The sequence below is a fragment of the Gobius niger genome (assembly GCF_951799975.1).
Source record: "Gobius niger genome assembly, contig: SCAFFOLD_62, whole genome shotgun sequence".
Taxonomy (NCBI): domain Eukaryota; kingdom Metazoa; phylum Chordata; class Actinopteri; order Gobiiformes; family Gobiidae; genus Gobius; species Gobius niger.
In genome coordinates, this window is record NW_027639264.1 from 72,973 (window position 1) to 93,826 (window position 20,854).

At 44.6% G+C, this 20,854-nt stretch overlaps 1 protein-coding gene across 1 annotated transcript in view; it reads right to left on the reverse strand.

Annotated features, from left to right (window-relative positions):
- LOC306982667 (zinc fingers and homeoboxes protein 1-like) overlaps positions 1-20,854 on the reverse strand; it is a 43,379-nt gene that overhangs the window by 1,713 nt on the left and 20,812 nt on the right. The gene's annotated exons all lie outside the window — the stretch shown is intronic.

Genomic DNA, 20,854 nt, shown 5'->3' on the forward strand with positions numbered 1-20,854 from the left:
GTGGTGTTGTAGTAGTGTTGTAGTAGTGGTGTAGTAGTGTTGTAGTAGTGTTGTAGTAGTGTTGTAGTGGTGTTGTAGTAGTGTTGTAGTAGTGTTGTAGTAGTGTTGTAGTAGTGTTGTAGTGGTGTTGTAGAGGTGTTGTAGTAGTGTTGTAGTAGTGTTGTAGTAGTGTTGTAGTAGTGTTGTATTGGTGTTGTAGTGGTGTTGTAGTAGTGTTGTAGTGGTGTTGTAGTGGTGTTGTAGTAGTGTTGTAGTGGTGTTGTAGTGGTGTTGTAGTGGTGTTGTAGTAGTGTTGTAGTAGTGTTGTAGTGGTGTTGTAGTGGTGTTGTAGTGGTGTTGTAGTGGTGTTGTAGTGGTGTTGTAGTAGTGTTGTAGTAGTGTTGTAGTAGTGTTGTAGTGGTGTTGTAGTGGTGTTGTAGTGGTGTTGTAGTAGTGTTGTAGTAGTGTTGTAGTAGTGTTGTAGTGGTGTTGTAGTGGTGTTGTAGTGGTGTTGTAGTGGTGTTGTAGTAGTGTTGTAGTAGTGTTGTAGTAGTGTTGTAGTGGTGTTGTAGTGGTGTTGTAGTGGTGTTGTAGTAGTGTTGTAGTAGTGTTATAGTGGTGTTGTAGTGGTGTTGTAGTAGTGTTGTAGTAGTGTTGTAGTAGTGTTGTAGTAGTGTTGTAGTAGTGTTGTAGTGGTGTTGTAGTAGTGTTGTAGTAGTGTTGTAGTAGTGTTGTAGTGGTGTTGTAGTGGTGTTGTAGTGGTGTAGTAGTGTTGTAGTGGTGTTGTAGTAGTGTTGTAGTAGTGTTGTAGTGGTGTTGTAGTGGTGTTGTAGTGGTGTTGTAGTAGTGTTGTAGTAGTGTTGTAGTGGTGTTGTAGTAGTGTTGTAGTAGTGTTGTAGTGGTGTTGTAGTAGTGTTGTAGTGGTGTTGTAGTGGTGTTGTAGTGGTGTTGTAGTGGTGTTGTAGTGGTGTTGTAGTAGTGTTGTAGTAGTGTTGTAGTAGTGTTGTAGTAGTGTTGTAGTGGTGTTGTAGTGGTGTTGTAGTGGTGTTGTAGTGGTGTTGTAGTAGTGTTGTAGTGGTGTTGTAGTGGTGTTGTAGTAGTGTTGTAGTAGTGTTGTAGTGGTGTTGTAGTGGTGTTGTAGTGGTGTTGTAGTGGTGTTGTAGTGGTGTTGTAGTGGTGTTGTAGTAGTGTTGTAGTAGTGTTGTAGTGGTGTTGTAGTGGTGTTGTAGTGGTGTTGTAGTAGTGTTGTAGTAGTGTTGTAGTAGTGTTGTAGTAGTGTTATAGTGGTGTTGTAGTGGTGTTGTAGTGGTGTTGTAGTAGTGTTGTAGTGGTGTTGTAGTGGTGTTGTAGTAGTGTTATAGTGGTGTTGTAGTAGTGTTGTAGTGGTGTTGTAGTAGTGTTGTAGAGGTGTTGTAGTAGTGTTGTAGTGGTGTTGTAGTGGTGTTGTAGTAGTGTTATAGTGGTGTTGTAGTGGTGTTGTAGTGGTGTTGTAGTAGTGTTGTAGTGGTGTTGTAGTAGTGTTGTAGTAGTGTTGTAGTAGTGTTGTAGTGGTGTTGTAGTGGTGTTGTAGTGGTGTTGTAGTAGTGTTGTAGTAGTGTTGTAGTGGTGTTGTAGTGGTGTTGTAGTGGTGTTGTAGTGGTGTTGTAGTGGTGTTGTAGTAGTGTTGTAGTAGTGTTGTAGTAGTGTTGTAGTGGTGTTGTAGTGGTGTTGTAGTGGTGTTGTAGTAGTGTTGTAGTAGTGTTATAGTGGTGTTGTAGTGGTGTTGTAGTAGTGTTGTAGTAGTGTTGTAGTAGTGTTGTAGTAGTGTTGTAGTGGTGTTGTAGTAGTGTTGTAGTAGTGTTGTAGTAGTGTTGTAGTGGTGTTGTAGTGGTGTTGTAGTGGTGTTGTAGTAGTGTTGTAGTGGTGTTGTAGTAGTGTTGTAGTAGTGTTGTAGTGGTGTTGTAGTGGTGTTGTAGTGGTGTTGTAGTAGTGTTGTAGTAGTGTTGTAGTGGTGTTGTAGTAGTGTTGTAGTGGTGTTGTAGTGGTGTTGTAGTAGTGTTGTAGTAGTGTTGTAGTAGTGTTGTAGTAGTGTTGTAGTGGTGTTGTAGTGGTGTTGTAGTGGTGTTGTAGTGGTGTTGTAGTAGTGTTGTAGTGGTGTTGTAGTGGTGTTGTAGTGGTGTTGTAGTAGTGTTGTAGTAGTGTTGTAGTGGTGTTGTAGTGGTGTTGTAGTGGTGTTGTAGTAGTGTTGTAGTGGTGTTGTAGTGGTGTTGTAGTGGTGTTGTAGTGGTGTTGTAGTAGTGTTGTAGTAGTGTTGTAGTGGTGTTGTAGTGGTGTTGTAGTGGTGTTGTAGTGGTGTTGTAGTGGTGTTGTAGTGGTGTTGTAGTGGTGTTGTAGTAGTGTTGTAGTGGTGTTGTAGTGGTGTTGTAGTGGTGTTGTAGTGGTGTTGTAGTAGTGTTGTAGTGGTGTTGTAGTAGTGTTGTAGTGGTGTTGTAGTGGTGTTGTAGTGGTGTTGTAGTAGTGTTGTAGTAGTGTTGTAGTGGTGTTGTAGTGGTGTTGTAGTGGTGTTGTAGTAGTGTTGTAGTAGTGTTGTAGTGGTGTTGTAGTGGTGTTGTAGTGGTGTTGTAGAGGTGTTGTAGTGGTGTTGTAGTGGTGTTGTAGTAGTGTTGTAGTAGTGTTGTAGTGGTGTTGTAGTGGTGTTGTAGTGGTGTTGTAGTAGTGTTGTAGTAGTGTTGTAGTAGTGTTGTAGTAGTGTTGTAGAGGTGTTGTAGTGGTGTTGTAGTAGTGTTATAGTAGTGTTGTAGTGGTGTTGTAGTAGTGTTGTAGTAGTGTTGTAGTAGTGTTGTAGTAGTGTTGTAGTAGTGTTGTAGTGGTGTTGTAGTAGTGTTGTAGTGGTGTTGTAGTGGTGTTGTAGTGGTGTTGTAGTAGTGTTGTAGTAGTGTTGTAGTGGTGTTGTAGTGGTGTTGTAGTGGTGTTGTAGTAGTGTTGTAGTAGTGTTGTAGTAGTGTTGTAGTAGTGTTGTAGAGGTGTTGTAGTGGTGTTGTAGTAGTGTTATAGTAGTGTTGTAGTGGTGTTGTAGTAGTGTTGTAGTAGTGTTGTAGTAGTGTTGTAGTAGTGTTGTAGTAGTGTTGTAGTGGTGTTGTAGTGGTGTTATAGTGGTGTTGTAGTGGTGTTGTAGTGGTGTTGTAGTAGTGTTGTAGTGGTGTTGTAGTGGTGTTGTAGTAGTGTTATAGTGGTGTTGTAGTGGTGTTGTAGTGGTGTTGTAGTAGTGTTGTAGTGGTGTTGTAGTGGTGTTGTAGTGGTGTTGTAGTGGTGTTGTAGTGGTGTTGTAGTAGTGTTGTAGTAGTGTTGTAGTAGTGTTATAGTGGTGTTGTAGTGGTGTTGTAGTAGTGTTGTAGAGGTGTTGTAGTGGTGTTGTAGAGGTGTTGTAGTAGTGTTGTAGTGGTGTTGTAGTAGTGTTGTAGTGGTGTTGTAGTGGTGTTGTAGTGGTGTTGTAGTAGTGTTATAGTGGTGTTGTAGTGGTGTTGTAGTGGTGTTGTAGTGGTGTTGTAGTGGTGTTGTAGTGGTGTTGTAGTAGTGTTGTAGTAGTGTTGTAGTAGTGTTATAGTGGTGTTGTAGTGGTGTTGTAGTAGTGTTGTAGAGGTGTTGTAGTGGTGTTGTAGAGGTGTTGTAGTAGTGTTGTAGTGGTGTTGTAGTGGTGTTGTAGTGGTGTTGTAGTAGTGTTGTAGTAGTGTTGTAGTGGTGTTGTAGTGGTGTTGTAGTGGTGTTGTAGAGGTGTTGTAGTGGTGTTGTAGTGGTGTTGTAGTAGTGTTGTAGTAGTGTTGTAGTGGTGTTGTAGTGGTGTTGTAGTGGTGTTGTAGTAGTGTTGTAGTAGTGTTGTAGTAGTGTTGTAGTAGTGTTGTAGAGGTGTTGTAGTGGTGTTGTAGTAGTGTTATAGTAGTGTTGTAGTGGTGTTGTAGTAGTGTTGTAGTAGTGTTGTAGTAGTGTTGTAGTAGTGTTGTAGTAGTGTTGTAGTGGTGTTGTAGTAGTGTTGTAGTGGTGTTGTAGTGGTGTTGTAGTGGTGTTGTAGTAGTGTTGTAGTAGTGTTGTAGTGGTGTTGTAGTGGTGTTGTAGTGGTGTTGTAGTAGTGTTGTAGTAGTGTTGTAGTAGTGTTGTAGTAGTGTTGTAGAGGTGTTGTAGTGGTGTTGTAGTAGTGTTATAGTAGTGTTGTAGTGGTGTTGTAGTAGTGTTGTAGTAGTGTTGTAGTAGTGTTGTAGTAGTGTTGTAGTAGTGTTGTAGTGGTGTTGTAGTGGTGTTATAGTGGTGTTGTAGTGGTGTTGTAGTGGTGTTGTAGTAGTGTTGTAGTGGTGTTGTAGTGGTGTTGTAGTAGTGTTATAGTGGTGTTGTAGTGGTGTTGTAGTGGTGTTGTAGTAGTGTTGTAGTGGTGTTGTAGTGGTGTTGTAGTGGTGTTGTAGTGGTGTTGTAGTGGTGTTGTAGTAGTGTTGTAGTAGTGTTGTAGTAGTGTTATAGTGGTGTTGTAGTGGTGTTGTAGTAGTGTTGTAGAGGTGTTGTAGTGGTGTTGTAGAGGTGTTGTAGTAGTGTTGTAGTGGTGTTGTAGTAGTGTTGTAGTGGTGTTGTAGTGGTGTTGTAGTGGTGTTGTAGTAGTGTTATAGTGGTGTTGTAGTGGTGTTGTAGTGGTGTTGTAGTGGTGTTGTAGTGGTGTTGTAGTGGTGTTGTAGTAGTGTTGTAGTAGTGTTGTAGTAGTGTTATAGTGGTGTTGTAGTGGTGTTGTAGTAGTGTTGTAGAGGTGTTGTAGTGGTGTTGTAGAGGTGTTGTAGTAGTGTTGTAGTGGTGTTGTAGTAGTGTTGTAGTAGTGTTATAGTGGTGTTGTAGTGGTGTTGTAGTGGTGTTGTAGTAGTGTTATAGTAGTGTTGTAGTGGTGTTGTAGTAGTGTTGTAGTAGTGTTATAGTGGTGTTGTAGTGGTGTTGTAGAGGTGTTGTAGTGGTGTTGTAGTAGTGTTGTAGTGGTGTTGTAGTGGTGTTGTAGTGGTGTTGTAGTGGTGTTGTAGTGGTGTTGTAGTAGTGTTGTAGTGGTGTTGTAGAGGTGTTGTAGTGGTGTTGTAGTAGTGTTGTAGTGGTGTTGTAGTAGTGTTGTAGTGGTGTTGTAGAGGTGTTGTAGTGGTGTTGTAGTAGTGTTGTAGTGGTGTTGTAGTGGTGTTGTAGTAGTGTTGTAGTGGTGTTGTAGTGGTGTTGTAGTAGTGTTGTAGTAGTGTTATAGTGGTGTTGTAGTAGTGTTGTAGTAGTGTTGTAGTAGTGTTATAGTGGTGTTGTAGTGGTGTTGTAGTAGTGTTGTAGTAGTGTTATAGTGGTGTTGTAGTGGTGTTGTAGAGGTGTTGTAGTGGTGTTGTAGTGGTGTTGTAGTAGTGTTGTAGTGGTGTTGTAGTGGTGTTGTAGTGGTGTTGTAGTGGTGTTGTAGTGGTGTTGTAGTGGTGTTATAGTAGTGTTGTAGTGGTGTTGTAGTAGTGTTATAGTGGTGTTGTAGTGGTGTTGTAGTGGTGTTGTAGTAGTGTTGTAGTGGTGTTGTAGTGGTGTTGTAGTGGTGTTGTAGTGGTGTTGTAGTGGTGTTATAGTAGTGTTGTAGTAGTGTTGTAGTAATGTTGTAGTAGTGTTGTACTAGTGTTGTAGTAGTGTTGTAGTAGTGTTGTAGTGGTGTTGTAGTGGTGTAACCCAGGTGATAAAACCTGTGCCCAGCCTGTTCCTACCGTTCCCATTCATTAGTTTTTCCCCATGCCGGTAACCAATCACTGCGCTCGCTTTCGGTGACGTCATCGAGTCACATGGGTCGGGGCGTCGTAGCGTGCGTTCTAAGATGGCGCTGCGCATTCAGTGTGCAGATGCAGTGGGGAAAGCAACATCAGAGTCGTGCTACAGGTCGGTTTGAGCTTATTTTCGTTGTTCTAACACTTCGTTTTTACTTATCATTTAACTGGTTTATATCTCAACTCATAGGAGTCTCCTACCGTGACCCAAACCGCGAGGAAGAGCGCTTGTGGGTAGAGATAGATCGCTAAACCAGTGAGTGTTTGTTTGTTGTCATGCTGCGGTAGCATTGGCGTTAGCCTCCGCCGGTTTGTGTATGGGCGCTGGTTAGTATGGGGTTTCACAAAGTTTATGCCCTGTTTCTTAATTATGTCAACTCTGAATTGAATGTGAATTGAATTATGATCCATATGTGATTAACTTGTGTGATGTGATTGTGATTGTGACTGCTGGTTATTATTTGTAAAGATTAATTGCTAAATATTATAACTAGTGTTATGAAACTGATCTTTGAATGTAAATGTAAATGTATAGTGCAGCTAGTGCTATTAATGTGACATTTATTATTGATTGATCTAAATTATGTGCACATGTGAACGGAATAGTTAGCAACTAGCTGGTGATTTATTAGAGCTTTTGGTCCTGTTCTCCAGGCCAGGTTCTAATCCCGATGGCGAGCTGATGGAGCAGGCCTAGAGCCTACAGTTGGCAATTGCTGAAGAATCGAATCGAATCGCACTCTCCTGCTGGGCGGGTAGGGGGCTCCTTGTAGTCCACGAACTCTCCCCACTCAACTCACTTGCCCACACACACTACATTCCCCAAACCCCCTCAGACATTTTCCCCTGGACAATTACATCCAACCCAGACGTGGGTTTACCCGGGATTTGTGGAGGGGTTGGAAAGTGGGGTGGTGTGCATGATGTCGGGGTTTCCCAACGCTGGGTTTACGGACTCTGGATTATGATCAATGTACGGTTGTATTGTATTGTGCATTTTTGTTGGTCATTTGATTTGAATTGTACTCACTATTAGATAACGATTTAAGCGCTTATTTGTTGAATGGCCATTCACAGAATCTATACTATTGGTCACTGTATATATTTTGCACTTTTGTTTATAATTACTACTTTTTCTTTAAATACATGGTACCTCTAAACCATACTCTTGCCTCTTGTCCACTCCCTCCTAGAGCCGAATTAGATCTTCTGGTCACTAGCCTATGTTGACATTTACCTTTTTGTATTCCTGTGTTCCGTAGTAACATAACTTACTCGCAGGTACTAGGTACGTACTCCATAGAAGTTATAACATTGTTATACACAGGTGCTACATAATTCGTGGCGAGCTAGCCAGGAGGGAGTTATACGGACAGACCAGAGTGTATTTTTGTAGTAAAGTGACATCTGTGCAAATATGGACATTTTAGAGAAATACGGCATAAAAATCCCCAACGCTGTTCTGGTTAAATATGCTACTGGTACTGATACGGATGATGAAGTTGTTGAATTTTTGAGCCGGTATGGTAAACCGTCCAAAGTAGAAACGATAACGGAAAAAGGTGTTTTCAACAATACGATTATTGTTGAATTTACCAACGGTGATACAGTGATGGAGTTGCGAGAAATGTTGCCACATACGTTCAAGCTTCATAGCAAACAGGTGACTTATAATCTTGTTGAACTTCGTCTCTTCTGTTCAGAAATGGAAGGAAGCTCGAAAACACAGAAATACCTCAGTGAGTTGCGAAATTTGGCCAAACTTACAGGGCAGGATTATGAAGAAGTCCTCCACGGTGTGATGTCTCTACTGGGCCAGTCTATCCCAGGACCAACTCCCACCCCTGTTGCCACACAGCTGCTCAACGCTGCCACCAGTCCATCCCGTGGTACTGCAGACACCGCATCCAATGTGCAAGAGGAGTGGCCAAGGATCCAGGTGAATCCAAACGTTCCATACGCTACAAGATCTACACCTCCAACCATGGGTCTGCCAGATCTAAACCCTCCAGGGATACAACGCTACGTAGTTGAACACATCGTGAAGAGTGACGACAGTGCGGGGCACATGTCCTCTCAGAGACTCAGATCGTTTTCTGGCCGAGCGCCGCGACCACCACACGAAACGGATTATGAGACCTGGCGCTCAGGGGTGGATCTTCTATTAAAGGACCCGGCAGCCTCCAATCTGCAGCGTTCCAGAAAACTGTTCGACAGCCTCCTTCCGCCAGCAGCAGATATGGTGAAACATCTAACACCCGAAACACCACCTGGGATCTATCTGCAGATTCTGGACTCGGCATACGGAACTGTCCAAGATGGCGACGAGTTGTACGCAAAGTTTATGGAGCTGTTCCAGGATGCGGGTGAGCAGCCGTCCGCGTACTTGCAACGTCTGCAAGTGGCGCTCAATTTGGCTGTGAAGAGGGGAGGAGTTAAGGCTACAGAGCTGGACCGGCACTTGCTCAATCAATTCTGTAGAGGATGCTGGGACAATACGCTGATATCCGAACTCCAGTTAAAACAGCGCAAGTTCCACCCACCGTCCTTTGCTGAGCTATTGCTATTGCTGCGAACGGAGGAAGATAGAGAGGCTGCTAAAGCTCAGCGTATGAAGCAGCACCTCGGTTCAAAAGCTAGAGCCGGGGCGCACGCTCAGTATGCTGTAGCTGCGTCTGAAGAAAGCAAGGTTGATACATTAGCAACCATCACCCAGCAGTTGACCCAGCAGCTAGCTGACATACAAAAGCAGCTAAAGGCTCTCACTGATGCTCAGTCGGGTCGAGGGCAGCCTACTCCAGTCAAGTCTACTCATGTCAGCAAGCTCAGTGAAGGTGCGAAGGCCAGCAAAGGAACATTCCGCTCATCACCCAAGGGTCCAAAGCCGGGTTACTGTTACAACTGTGGGGAAGACGGACATATAAAGCCAAACTGCGAAGATGATCCCAATCCCTCACTTGTCGCCGCAAAGAAGAGACAGTTTGCTGAGAAACAGAAAAAGTGGCAGAAATCAAACTCTCACAGTGACCCTTCTTTAAACTAGAGCGGGTTCCTGTTGAGGGGCAAACGGGAACTGCAGAGGGCCAACAAAGTCCCATCAAGCAGACACCAGTGAAATGTGTCAACAAGTCACAGTCCACTCCCGCTGACAACATTGTACTGCCAAGAGGATTGATCGGATCAAGATGTACTGGGCAAGTCACAATCAACGGTCAAAGTTTCTCCTGCTTATTGGACACTGGATCACAGGTGACGACTATACCAATGTCGCTCTACAATCAACATTTCTCCCGTCAACCTGTGAAGCCGTTGTGTGATTTGTTACAAGTGGAGGGGGCCGCAGGACAAGAAGTCCCATATTTGGGCTATATTGAAACAACTATCACATTCCCAAAGGAATTTATTGGTGACGATTTGGATGTGTGTACACTGGCACTGGTGGTTCCAGACGTTAGACCAGGATTCGAGTCCCAGGTTCTCATCGGGATGAACACCCTTGAGCCACTCTACGAACAACACCTGGAGAGGGAGTGTGCCAGCTACAAACCATTGCAAAATGGCTACAGAGCAGTTCTCCAGTTGCTCCAGCTGCGGCATCGGCAGACCCGAGAGGCCAGGGATGGTGTGGTGCGATTGGCCAGCAAATTACCAGTCGAAATTCCAGCAGGCCACACCATGGTTATCAAGGGTTCTGTCCGAGCCAATCCATCACCAGCGGGCAAGTGTGCACTCGTAGAACCACCGTCTAGTCCACTGCCTGGGGGTTTGTGTGTGAAGAACTGTTTAATCACGCTGCCCAGCCACACATCCCATAAGATCCCCATCCTCGTCACTAATGAATCGGATCATAGTATTACACTTCCACCATTAAGTGTTATTGCAGAACTGTCCGCGTCACCCCAGATTCTGACCCATCGTGTCGCCACCAGCAACACACAACACGGAAGCACAGAAGAATGCAATCTGGATTTTGAGTTTGGGAACTCTCCGATTCCCCCAGATTGGAAAGAACGAGTCATCTCTAAACTTAAGGAAATTTCGGATGTGTTTTCTCACAGCGATTTGGACTTCGGATGTACTGATCGAGTAAAGCATCACATCCGCCTCCACGACGAGACCCCATTCAAACATCGACCTCGACCCATCCACCCTCGTGACATTGAAGCCGTCCGAAACCATCTTCGAGATTTGTTGGAGACGGGGGTGATTAGAGAGTCTGAGTCACCATTTTCGTCGCCGATTGTTGTGGTCCGTAAAAAGAATGGAGATGTAAGGCTTTGTATTGATTATCGCAAGCTAAACCTCCAAACTGTCAAAGACGCTTACGCACTTCCAAATCTGGAGGAGTCATTCTCAGCTCTTACGGGTTCTCGATGGTTCAGCGTCCTCGACCTCAAATCGGGGTATTACCAAATAGAGATGGCTGAAGCAGACAAGACCAAGACCGCGTTCGTTACTCCGCTGGGCTTTTGGGAGTTCAATAGAATGCCGCAAGGTGTAACCAATGCACCAAGTACGTTTCAACGCCTTATGGAAAGGTGCATGGGCGATTTACACCTGAAAGAAGTCTTGGTTTTCCTGGACGATTTGATAATCTTCTCTGATACTCTAGAAGAACATGAAAGAAGGCTTCTGCGAGTTCTACAACGGCTCAAAGACTATGGCCTCAAGCTGTCGCCCGAGAAATGCAAGTTCTTCCAATCGTCGGTGTGCTATCTTGGTCACGTAGTTTCGGAGCAGGGTGTGGAGACGGACCCGGAGAAGATCATCGCGTTAAAATCCTGGCCGGTCCCTCAGACACTGAAGGAGTTGAGGTCCTTCTTAGGATTTGCGGGATACTACCGCAGGTTCATCCATGGGTATGCCGCCATCGCAAAGCCCTTGAACGACCTGACGAAGGGATACGTACCAACTCGCCGCAAAGTCCGCAAAGATCCATCCACTCCAACGTTTGATGCGAAACAGCCATTCAATGACCGCTGGACTCCGCAATGCCAACTTGCGTTCGAAACACTCATTGACAAACTGACGACAGCTCCAGTGCTGGGATTCGCTGACCCGAAACAACCTTACATCCTGCACACTGACGCAAGTACCACCGGTCTCGGCGCTGCACTCTATCAGGAGCAGGAGGGAAAGCTGCGGGTCGTGGCATACGCCAGCCGTGGATTGTCGACCAGTGAATCCAGATACCCAGCACATAAGTTGGAGTTTCTAGCTTTAAAATGGAGTGTGACGGAAAAATTACATGATTATCTGTATGGATCCAGTTTTGTTGTTGTGACTGATAACAACCCGCTGACATACATCTTGACGTCTGCCAAGCTTGATGCTGCCAGCCACCGATGGCTTGCTGCGCTCTCAACATATGATTTCAAACTACAATACCGAGCGGGCAGCCAGAACCAAGATGCGGATGCACTCTCCCGAAGACCGCATCACCAGCCACCTGACGTCCACTGTCAAAGAGAGTGGGACATGGTCCAAAAGTTTGCACGTGACCATGTTGAAGATACTGGTATTGCAGTTGACGTTGATCCAGAGGTTGTGGCCGCCATATGTCACAGCTGCTTGGTGAGAACTTCTTGTCCGGAAGGTTTTCGAGGGACCTGCATAACTCTGGTTGAGTCACTGAGCATGTCTGTCGCTGCCATCCCTGATTCCTACGACAGTGAGTTTCACCAGGGATTGCCTGTCGTTCCATCGTTGTCACAGGATGATCTACGAGAGAAGCAGCGTGCAGATTCTAGTCTCAGAGAAGTTATCTACCAACTAGAAACTGGTGAGAAAGTTCCTCCCACTGCGAGGAAGGAGTTGCCAGATCTTGCTCTTCTGCTTAGAGAGTTAAATCGCCTTGAGCTCCAGGACGACATTCTCTACCGAAGGAGGCAGGATGGAGAGCGTGTGTCTTTCCAGCTCGTCTTACCTGAAGAGTTGCGCCATGTGGTTCTTACCAACCTCCATGACGACATGGGCCATATGGGGGTTGAGCGAACACTGGACCTGGCACGAGCTCGGTTCTTCTGGCCACGCATGGCTGCAGATGTGGAAACCAAGATCAAGACCTGCAACCGATGTGTCAGGAGGAAGACTCTTCCGGAGCGAGCTGCCCCATTGGTGAACATAAAGACCAGTCGACCACTGGAGCTGGTGTGCATGGACTACCTATCGCTCGAGCCCGATAAAAGCAATACTAAAGACATCTTAGTCCTCACAGATCATTTTACGAAGTACGCTGTGGCCATTCCAACTGCCAATCAGAAGGCGCGGACTGTAGCTAAATGTCTGTGGGAAAATTTTATCGTGCATTATGGCATCCCAGAGCGTTTGCACACAGACCAAGGGCCCGATTTTGAGAGTCATTTAATCAAAGAGCTGTGCGACATTGCTGGTATTCGGAAGACCAGAACCACGCCCTACCACCCTCGCGGGAATCCGGTGGAGAGGTTCAACCGAACGCTATTAAGCATGCTGGGTACGCTAGAGCCAGAGCAGAAGCAAAGGTGGAAAGAGTACGTGAAGCCTCTGGTCCATGCTTATAATTGTACCAGAAGTGAGGTCACAGGCCATACCCCTTATGAGCTCATGTTCGGCCGCTCCCCAAGGCTGCCAGTTGACCTAGCGTTCGGCCTACCAGTTCGTGATGCACCATCTACATCGCACTCTCAGTACGTGCAGAATCTTCGCTCTCGACTCGAAGAAAGTTACCAACTCGCTGCAAGGAATGCAGCAAAATCAGCAGAAAAGAACAAAATACGTTTCGATCAAAGGGTTAAACCATCAACGCTGGAAGAAGGAGACAGAGTGCTGGTCCGCAACGTCCGACTCCGTGGAAAGCATAAACTGGAGGACAAATGGGAGAGAGACATCTACGTTGTCATCAACCGGGCTGGAGAGCTTCCCGTTTACACGGTGCGGCCCGAGAAGGACTCATCGGGACGAAGTCGTACTCTGCACAGAGATCTCCTTCTGCCATGTGGGTTCCTACCTGAAAGTACCGAACCTGAACTGCAACCCAGTATACCAGCAAGAAGACCTCAAACACGTAGTCTGACGAACCTCGGTGTTGATACTGAGGAAGTCCCGAGCGAGGAGGAGGAGTGGGTTTGTCCGGAAATCTCGATTCCGCCCACGGTGAAGGTTAACGTCGGGGGAACTCTTCCTGTGGAATCCTCAACCCGTAATCTCGTAGTTCCTGAACCACCTCACTTACCTGTGAATAGCCTACCTGATGTCGGGAAGTCCTCTCTGGTGTTTGGTGCCATGGATCCGAACTCCTCCAGCGAAGATCTCAACGTCTCTAAGCCTGAAATAGATCTGGAACCATACTTACTTACTTGAGCCTGAAGATCTTCCCATGGCTGTTGAGACCCCTCCAACTGAGGAAATGCTGGACCCTGGGGGCCCAGTAGAGACATCCCCGCATGCGGCAGTTCCAATATCGCCGTCCGCTCAAGCACCCGTTGCCACTCCCAGTCCTGAGAACGGGGTTGCTTTAGAAGTTACTGAACCTGACTCGCTCGTTCGTCGTTCTTTGCGACAGCGACAGCCGCCCAAGCGTTTGCAATACTCCGCTTTAGGCAATCCGCTAATCTCTGTCGTGCAGACGGTTTTTCACAGTTTAGCCGATGCTTACGGTGAAGCTTTTAGCGGCGCCGCAACCGACGTTCCTACTGTTCATGTAGTTTAGCATGCACCGGAGTTGCATGGGGTTAAGGGGGGAGGGTGTAACCCAGGTGATAAAACCTGTGCCCAGCCTGTTCCTACCGTTCCCATTCATTAGTTTTTCCCCATGCCGGTAACCAATCACTGCGCTCGCTTTCGGTGACGTCATCGAGTCACATGGGTCGGGGCGTCGTAGCGTGCGTTCTAAGATGGCGCTGCGCATTCAGTGTGCAGATGCAGTGGGGAAAGCAACATCAGAGTCGTGCTACAGGTCGGTTTGAGCTTATTTTCGTTGTTCTAACACTTCGTTTTTACTTATCATTTAACTGGTTTATATCTCAACTCATAGGAGTCTCCTACCGTGACCCAAACCGCGAGGAAGAGCGCTTGTGGGTAGAGATAGATCGCTAAACCAGTGAGTGTTTGTTTGTTGTCATGCTGCGGTAGCATTGGCGTTAGCCTCCGCCGGTTTGTGTATGGGCGCTGGTTAGTATGGGGTTTCACGAAGTTTATGCCCTGTTTCTTAATTATGTCAACTCTGAATTGAATGTGAATTGAATTATGATCCATATGTGATTAACTTGTGTGATGTGATTGTGATTGTGACTGCTGGTTATTATTTGTAAAGATTAATTGCTAAATATTATAACTAGTGTTATGAAACTGATCTTTGAATGTAAATGTAAATGTATAGTGCAGCTAGTGCTATTAATGTGACATTTATTATTGATTGATCTAAATTATGTGCACATGTGAACGAAATAGTTGGCAATTAGCTGGTGATTTATTAGAGCTTTTGGTCCTGTTCTCCAGGCCAGGTTCTAATCCCGATGGCGAGCTGATGGAGCAGGCCTAGAGCCTACAGTTGGCAATTGCTGAAGAATCGAATCGAATCGCACTCTCCTGCTGGGCGGGTAGGGGGCTCCTTGTAGTCCACGAACTCTCCCCACTCAACTCACTTGCCCACACACACTACATTCCCCAAACCCCCTCAGACATTTTCCCCTGGACAATTACATCCAACCCAGACGTGGGTTTACCCGGGATTTGTGGAGGGGTTGGAAAGTGGGGTGGTGTGCATGATGTCGGGGTTTCCCAACGCTGGGTTTACGGACTCTGGATTATGATCAATGTACGGTTGTATTGTATTGTGCATTTTTGTTGGTCATTTGATTTGAATTGTACTCACTATTAGATAACGATTTAAGCGCTTATTTGTTGAATGGCCATTCACAGAATCTATACTATTGGTCACTGTATATATTTTGCACTTTTGTTTATAATTACTACTTTTTCTTTAAATACATGGTACCTCTAAACCATACTCTTGCCTCTTGTCCACTCCCTCCTAGAGCCGAATTAGATCTTCTGGTCACTAGCCTATGTTGACATTTACCTTTTTGTATTCCTGTGTTCCGTAGTAACATAACTTACTCGCAGGTACTAGGTACGTACTCCATAGAAGTTATAACATTGTTATACACAGGTGCTACATAGTGTTGTAGTAGTGTTGTAGTGGTGTTGTAGTAGTGTTGTAGTAGTGTTGTAGTGGTGTTGTAGTGGTGTTGTAGAGGTGTTGTAGTGGTGTTGTAGTGGTGTTGTAGAGGTGTTGTAGTGGTGTTGTAGTGGTGTTGTAGTGGTGTTGTAGTGGTGTTGTAGTAGTGTTGTAGTAGTGTTATAGTGGTGTTGTAGTGGTGTTGTAGTAGTGTTGTAGTAGTGTTGTAGTAGTGTTGTAGTAGTGTTGTAGTAGTGTTATAGTGGTGTTGTAGTGGTGTTGTAGTAGTGTTGTAGTAGTGTTGTAGTGGTGTTGTAGTGGTGTTGTAGTGGTGTTGTAGTGGTGTTGTAGTAGTGTTGTAGTGGTGTTGTAGTGGTGTTGTAGTAGTGTTGTAGTGGTGTTGTAGTGGTGTTGTAGTGGTGTTGTAGAGGTGTTGTAGTAGTGTTGTAGTGGTGTTGTAGTGGTGTTGTAGTAGTGTTGTAGAGGCGTTGTAGAGGCGTTGTAGTGGTGTTGTAGTAGTGTTGTAGTGGTGTTGTAGTAGTGTTGTAGTAGTGTTGTAGTAGTGTTGTAGAGGTGTTGTAGTGGTGTTGTAGTGGTGTTGTAGTAGTGTTGTAGTAGTGTTGTAGTAGTGTTGTAGTGGTGTTGTAGTAGTGTTGTAGTAGTGTTGTAGTGGTGTTGTAGTGGTGTTGTAGTGGTGTTGTAGTGGTGTTGTAGTGGTGTTGTAGAGGTGTTGTAGTGGTGTTGTAGTGGTGTTGTAGTAGTGTTGTAGTGGTGTTGTAGTAGTGTTGTAGTGGTGTTGTAGTAGTGGTGTAGTAGTGTTGTAGTAGTGTTGTAGTAGTGTTGTAGTGGTGTTGTAGTAGTGTTGTAGTAGTGTTGTAGTGGTGTTGTAGTGGTGTTGTAGTGGTGTTGTAGTAGTGTTGTAGTAGTGTTGTAGTAGTGTTGTAGTAGTGTTGTAGTGGTGTTGTAGTAGTGTTGTAGTAGTGTTGTAGTGGTGTTGTAGTGGTGTTGTAGTAGTGTTGTAGTAGTGTTGTAGTAGTGTTGTAGTAGTGTTGTAGTGGTGTTGTAGTGGTGTTGTAGTAGTGTTGTAGTAGTGTTGTAGTGGTGTTGTAGTGGTGTTGTAGTGGTGTTGTAGTAGTGTTGTAGTGGTGTTGTAGTGGTGTTGTAGTGGTGTTGTAGTAGTGTTGTAGTGGTGTTGTAGTGGTGTTGTAGTGGTGTTGTAGTAGTGTTGTAGTGGTGTTGTAGTGGTGTTGTAGTGGTGTTGTAGTGGTGTTGTAGTAGTGTTGTAGTAGTGTTGTAGTAGTGTTGTAGTGGTGTTGTAGTGGTGTTGTAGTGGTGTTGTAGTAGTGTTGTAGTAGTGTTGTAGTAGTGTTGTAGTAGTGTTGTAGTGGTGTTGTAGTAGTGTTGTAGTAGTGTTGTAGTGGTGTTGTAGTGGTGTTGTAGTAGTGTTGTAGTAGTGTTGTAGTAGTGTTGTAGTAGTGTTGTAGTGGTGTTGTAGAGGTGTTGTAGTAGTGTTGTAGTAGTGTTGTAGTGGTGTTGTAGTAGTGTTGTAGTAGTGTTGTAGTAGTGTTGTAGTAGTGTTGTAGAGGTGTTGTAGTAGTGTTGTAGTAGTGTTGTAGAGGTGTTGTAGTAGTGTTGTAGTAGTGTTGTAGTGGTGTTGTAGTGGTGTTGTAGTAGTGTTGTAGTAGTGTTGTAGTAGTGTTGTAGTGGTGTTGTAGTAGTGTTGTAGTGGTGTTGTAGTAGTGTTGTAGTGGTGTTGTAGTGGTGTTGTAGTGGTGTTGTAGTGGTGTTGTAGTAGTGTTGTAGTGGTGTTGTAGTGGTGTTGTAGTGGTGTTGTAGTAGTGTTGTAGTGGTGTTGTAGTGGTGTTGTAGTGGTGTTGTAGTGGTGTTGTAGTAGTGTTGTAGTAGTGTTGTAGTAGTGTTGTAGTGGTGTTGTAGTGGTGTTGTAGTGGTGTTGTAGTAGTGTTGTAGTGGTGTTGTAGTAGTGTTGTAGTAGTGTTGTAGTGGTGTTGTAGTGGTGTTGTAGAGGTGTTGTAGTGGTGTTGTAGTGGTGTTGTAGAGGTGTTGTAGTGGTGTTGTAGTGGTGTTGTAGTGGTGTTGTAGTAGTGTTGTAGTAGTGTTGTAGTGGTGTTGTAGTGGTGTTGTAGAGGTGTTGTAGAGGTGTTGTAGTGGTGTTGTAGAGGTGTTGTAGTGGTGTTGTAGTGGTTTTGTAGTAGTGTTGTAGTAGTGTTGTAGTGGTGTTGTAGAGGTGTTGTAGTGGTGTTGTAGAGGTGTTGTAGTGGTGTTGTAGAGGTGTTGTAGTGGTGTTGTAGTAGTGTTGTAGTGGTGTTGTAGTAGTGTTGTAGTAGTGTTGTAGTGGTGTTGTAGTGGTGTTGTAGTAGTGTTGTAGTAGTGTTGTAGAGGTGTTGTAGTAGTGTTGTAGTGGTGTTGTAGTAGTGTTGTAGTAGTGTTGTAGTAGTGTTGTAGTAGTGTTGTAGTGGTGTTGTAGTGGTGTTGTAGTAGTGTTGTAGTAGTGTTGTAGAGGTGTTGTAGTAGTGTTGTAGTGGTGTTGTAGTGGTGTTGTAGAGGTGTTGTAGAGGTGTTGTAGTGGTGTTGTAGAGGTGTTGTAGTGGTGTTGTAGTGGTGTTGTAGTAGTGTTGTAGTAGTGTTGTAGTGGTGTTGTAGAGGTGTTGTAGTAGTGTTGTAGTGGTGTTGTAGTAGTGTTGTAGTAGTGTTGTAGTAGTGTTGTAGTGGTATTGTAGTGGTGTTGTAGTGGTGTTGTAGAGGTGTTGTAGTGGTGTTGTAGTGGTGTTGTAGAGGTGTTGTAGTGGTGTTGTAGTGGTGTTGTAGAGGTGTTGTAGTGGTGTTGTAGTGGTGTTGTAGTAGTGTTGTAGTAGTGTTGTAGTAGTGTTGTAGTGGTGTTGTAGTGGTGTTGTAGAGGCGTTGTAGAGGTGTTGTAGTGGTGTTGTAGAGGTGTTGTAGTGGTGTTGTAGTAGTGTTGTAGTGGTGTTGTAGTAGTGTTGTAGTGGTGTTGTAGTGGTGTTGTAGTGGTGTTGTAGTGGTGTTGTAGTAGTGTTGTAGTGGTGTTGTAGAGGTGTTGTAGTGGTGTTGTAGTGGTGTTGTAGTGGTGTTGTAGTGGTGTTGTAGTGGTGTTGTAGTGGTGTTGTAGTAGTGTTGTAGTGGTGTTGTAGAGGTGTTGTAGAGGTGTTGTAGAGGTGTTGTAGTGGTGTTGTAGTAGTGTTGTAGTGGTGTTGTAGAGGTGTTGTAGAGGTGTTGTAGAGGTGTTGTAGAGGTGTTGTAGTGGTGTTGTAGTGGTGTTGTAGAGGTGTTGTAGTGGTGTTGTAGTAGTGTTGTAGTGGTGTTGTAGTAGTGTTGTAGTAGTGTTGTAGTGGTGTTGTAGTAGTGTTGTAGTGGTGTTGTAGTGGTGTTGTAGTAGTGTTATAGTGGTGTTGTAGTGGTGTTGTAGTAGTGTTATAGTAGTGTTGTAGTGGTGTTGTAGTGGTGTTGTAGTGGTGTTGTAGTAGTGTTGTAGTGGTGTTGTAGTGGTGTTGTAGTAGTGTTGTAGTAGTGTTGTAGTAGTGTTGTAGTGGTGTTGTAGTGGTGTTGTAGTGGTGTTGTAGTGGTGTTGTAGTAGTGTTGTAGTGGTGTTGTAGTGGTGTTGTAGTAGTGTTGTAGTAGTGTTGTAGTAGTGTTGTAGTGGTGTTGTAGTGGTGTTGTAGTAGTGTTATAGTGGTGTTGTAGTGGTGTTGTAGTAGTGTTATAGTAGTGTTGTAGTGGTGTTGTAGTGGTGTTGTAGTAGTGTTGTAGTGGTGTTGTAGTAGTAGTGTTGTAGTAGTGTTGTAGTAGTGTTGTAGTGGTGTTGTAGTAGTGTTGTAGTGGTGTTGTAGTGGTGTTGTAGTAGTGTTGTAGTGGTGTTGTAGTAGTGTTGTAGTGGTGTTGTAGTGGTGTTGTAGTAGTGTTGTAGTGGTGTTGTAGTGGTGTTGTAGTAGTGTTGTAGTAGTGTTGTAGTAGTGTTGTAGTGGTGTTGTAGTGGTGTTGTAGTAGTGTTATAGTGGTGTTGTAGTAGTGTTGTAGTGGTGTTGTAGTAGTGTTATAGTAGTGTTGTAGTGGTGTTGTAGTGGTGTTGTAGTAGTGTTGTAGTGGTGTTGTAGTAGTGTTGTAGTGGTGTTGTAGTGGTGTTGTAGTAGTGTTGTAGTGGTGTTGTAGTGGTGTTGTAGTAGTGTTGTAGTAGTGTTGTAGTAGTGTTGTAGTGGTGTTGTAGTGGTGTTGTAGTAGTGTTATAGTGGTGTTGTAGTGGTGTTGTAGTAGTGTTATAGTAGTGTTGTAGTGGTGTTGTAGTGGTGTTGTAGTAGTGTTGTAGTGGTGTTGTAGTAGTAGTGTTGTAGTAGTGTTGTAGTAGTGTTGTAGTGGTGTTGTAGTAGTGTTGTAGTGGTGTTGTAGTAGTGTTGTAGTGGTGTTGTAGTAGTGTTGTAGTAGTGTTGTAGTAGTGTTGTAGTAGTGTTGTAGTGGTGTTGTAGTGGTGTTGTAGTGGTGTTGTAGAGGTGTTGTAGTGGTGTTGTAGTGGTGTTGTAGAGGTGTTGTAGTGGTGTTGTAGTGGTGTTGTAGAGGTGTTGTAGTAGTGTTGTAGTAGTGTTGTAGTGGTGTTGTAGTGGTGTTGTAGAGGCGTTGTAGAGGTGTTGTAGTGGTGTTGTAGTGGTGTTGTAGTAGTGTTGTAGTAGTGTTGTAGTAGTGTTGTAGTGGTGTTGTAGTGGTGTTGTAGTGGTGTTGTAGTGGTGTTGTAGTGGTGTTGTAGTGGTGTTGTAGAGGCGTTGTAGAGGTGTTGTAGTGGTGTTGTAGAGGTGTTGTAGTGGTGTTGTAGTAGTGTTGTAGTGGTGTTGTAGTAGTGTTGTAGTAGTGTTGTAGTGGTGTTGTAGTGGTGTTGTAGTGGTGTTGTAGAGGCGTTGTAGTGGTGTTGTAGAGGCGTTGTAGAGGTGTTGTAGTGGTGTTGTAGAGGTGTTGTAGTGGTGTTGTAGTAGTGTTGTAGTGGTGTTGTAGTGGTGTTGTAGTGGTGTTGTAGAGGTGTTGTAGTGGTGTTGTAGTAGTGTTGTAGTGGTGTTGTAGTGGTGTTGTAGTGGTGTTGTAGTAGTGTTGTAGTGGTGTTGTAGTAGTGTTGTAGTGGTGTTGTAGTGGTGTTGTAGTAGTGTTGTAGTAGTGTTGTAGTGGTGTTGTCTCTGTGTTGTAGTAGTGTTGTAGTAGTGTTGTAGTGGTGTTGTAGAGGCTGAGTTACCGAGCTCCGGAGCGGCTCCAGGCCCTGCTCGTGGCGCCTCTGGGCTCGTTTTGAGGTGGTTTTGTTTCTGTTTTGTAGTTGTGTTATAGTAGTGTTGTAGTAGTGTTGTAGTAGTGTTGTAATAGTGTTGTAGTGGTGTTGTAGTGGTGTTGTAGTGGTGTTGTAGTGGTGTTGTAGTAGTGTTGTAGTAGTGTTGTAATAGTGTTGTAGTAGTGTTGTAGTAGTGTTGTAATAGTGTTGTAGAGGTGTTGTAGTGGTGTTGTAGTGGTGTTGTAGTGGTGTTGTAGTGGTGTTGTAGTGGTGTTGTAGTGGTGTTGTAGTGGTGTTGTAGAGGCGTTGTAGTGGTGTTGTAGAGGCGTTGTAGAGGTGTTGTAGTGGTGTTGTAGAGGTGTTGTAGTGGTGTTGTAGTAGTGTTGTAGTAGTGTTGTAGTGGTGTTGTAGTGGTGTTGTAGTGGTGTTGTAGAGGCGTTGTAGAGGTGTTGTAGTGGTGTTGTAGAGGTGTTGTAGTGGTGTTGTAGTAGTGTTGTAGTGGTGTTGTAGTAGTGTTGTAGTAGTGTTGTAGTGGTGTTGTAGTAGTGTTGTAGTAGTGTTGTAGTGGTGTTGTAGTGGTGTTGTAGTAGTGTTGTAGAGGCGTTGTAGAGGTGTTGTAGTGGTGTTGTAGAGGTGTTGTAGTGGTGTTGTAGTAGTGTTGTAGTGGTG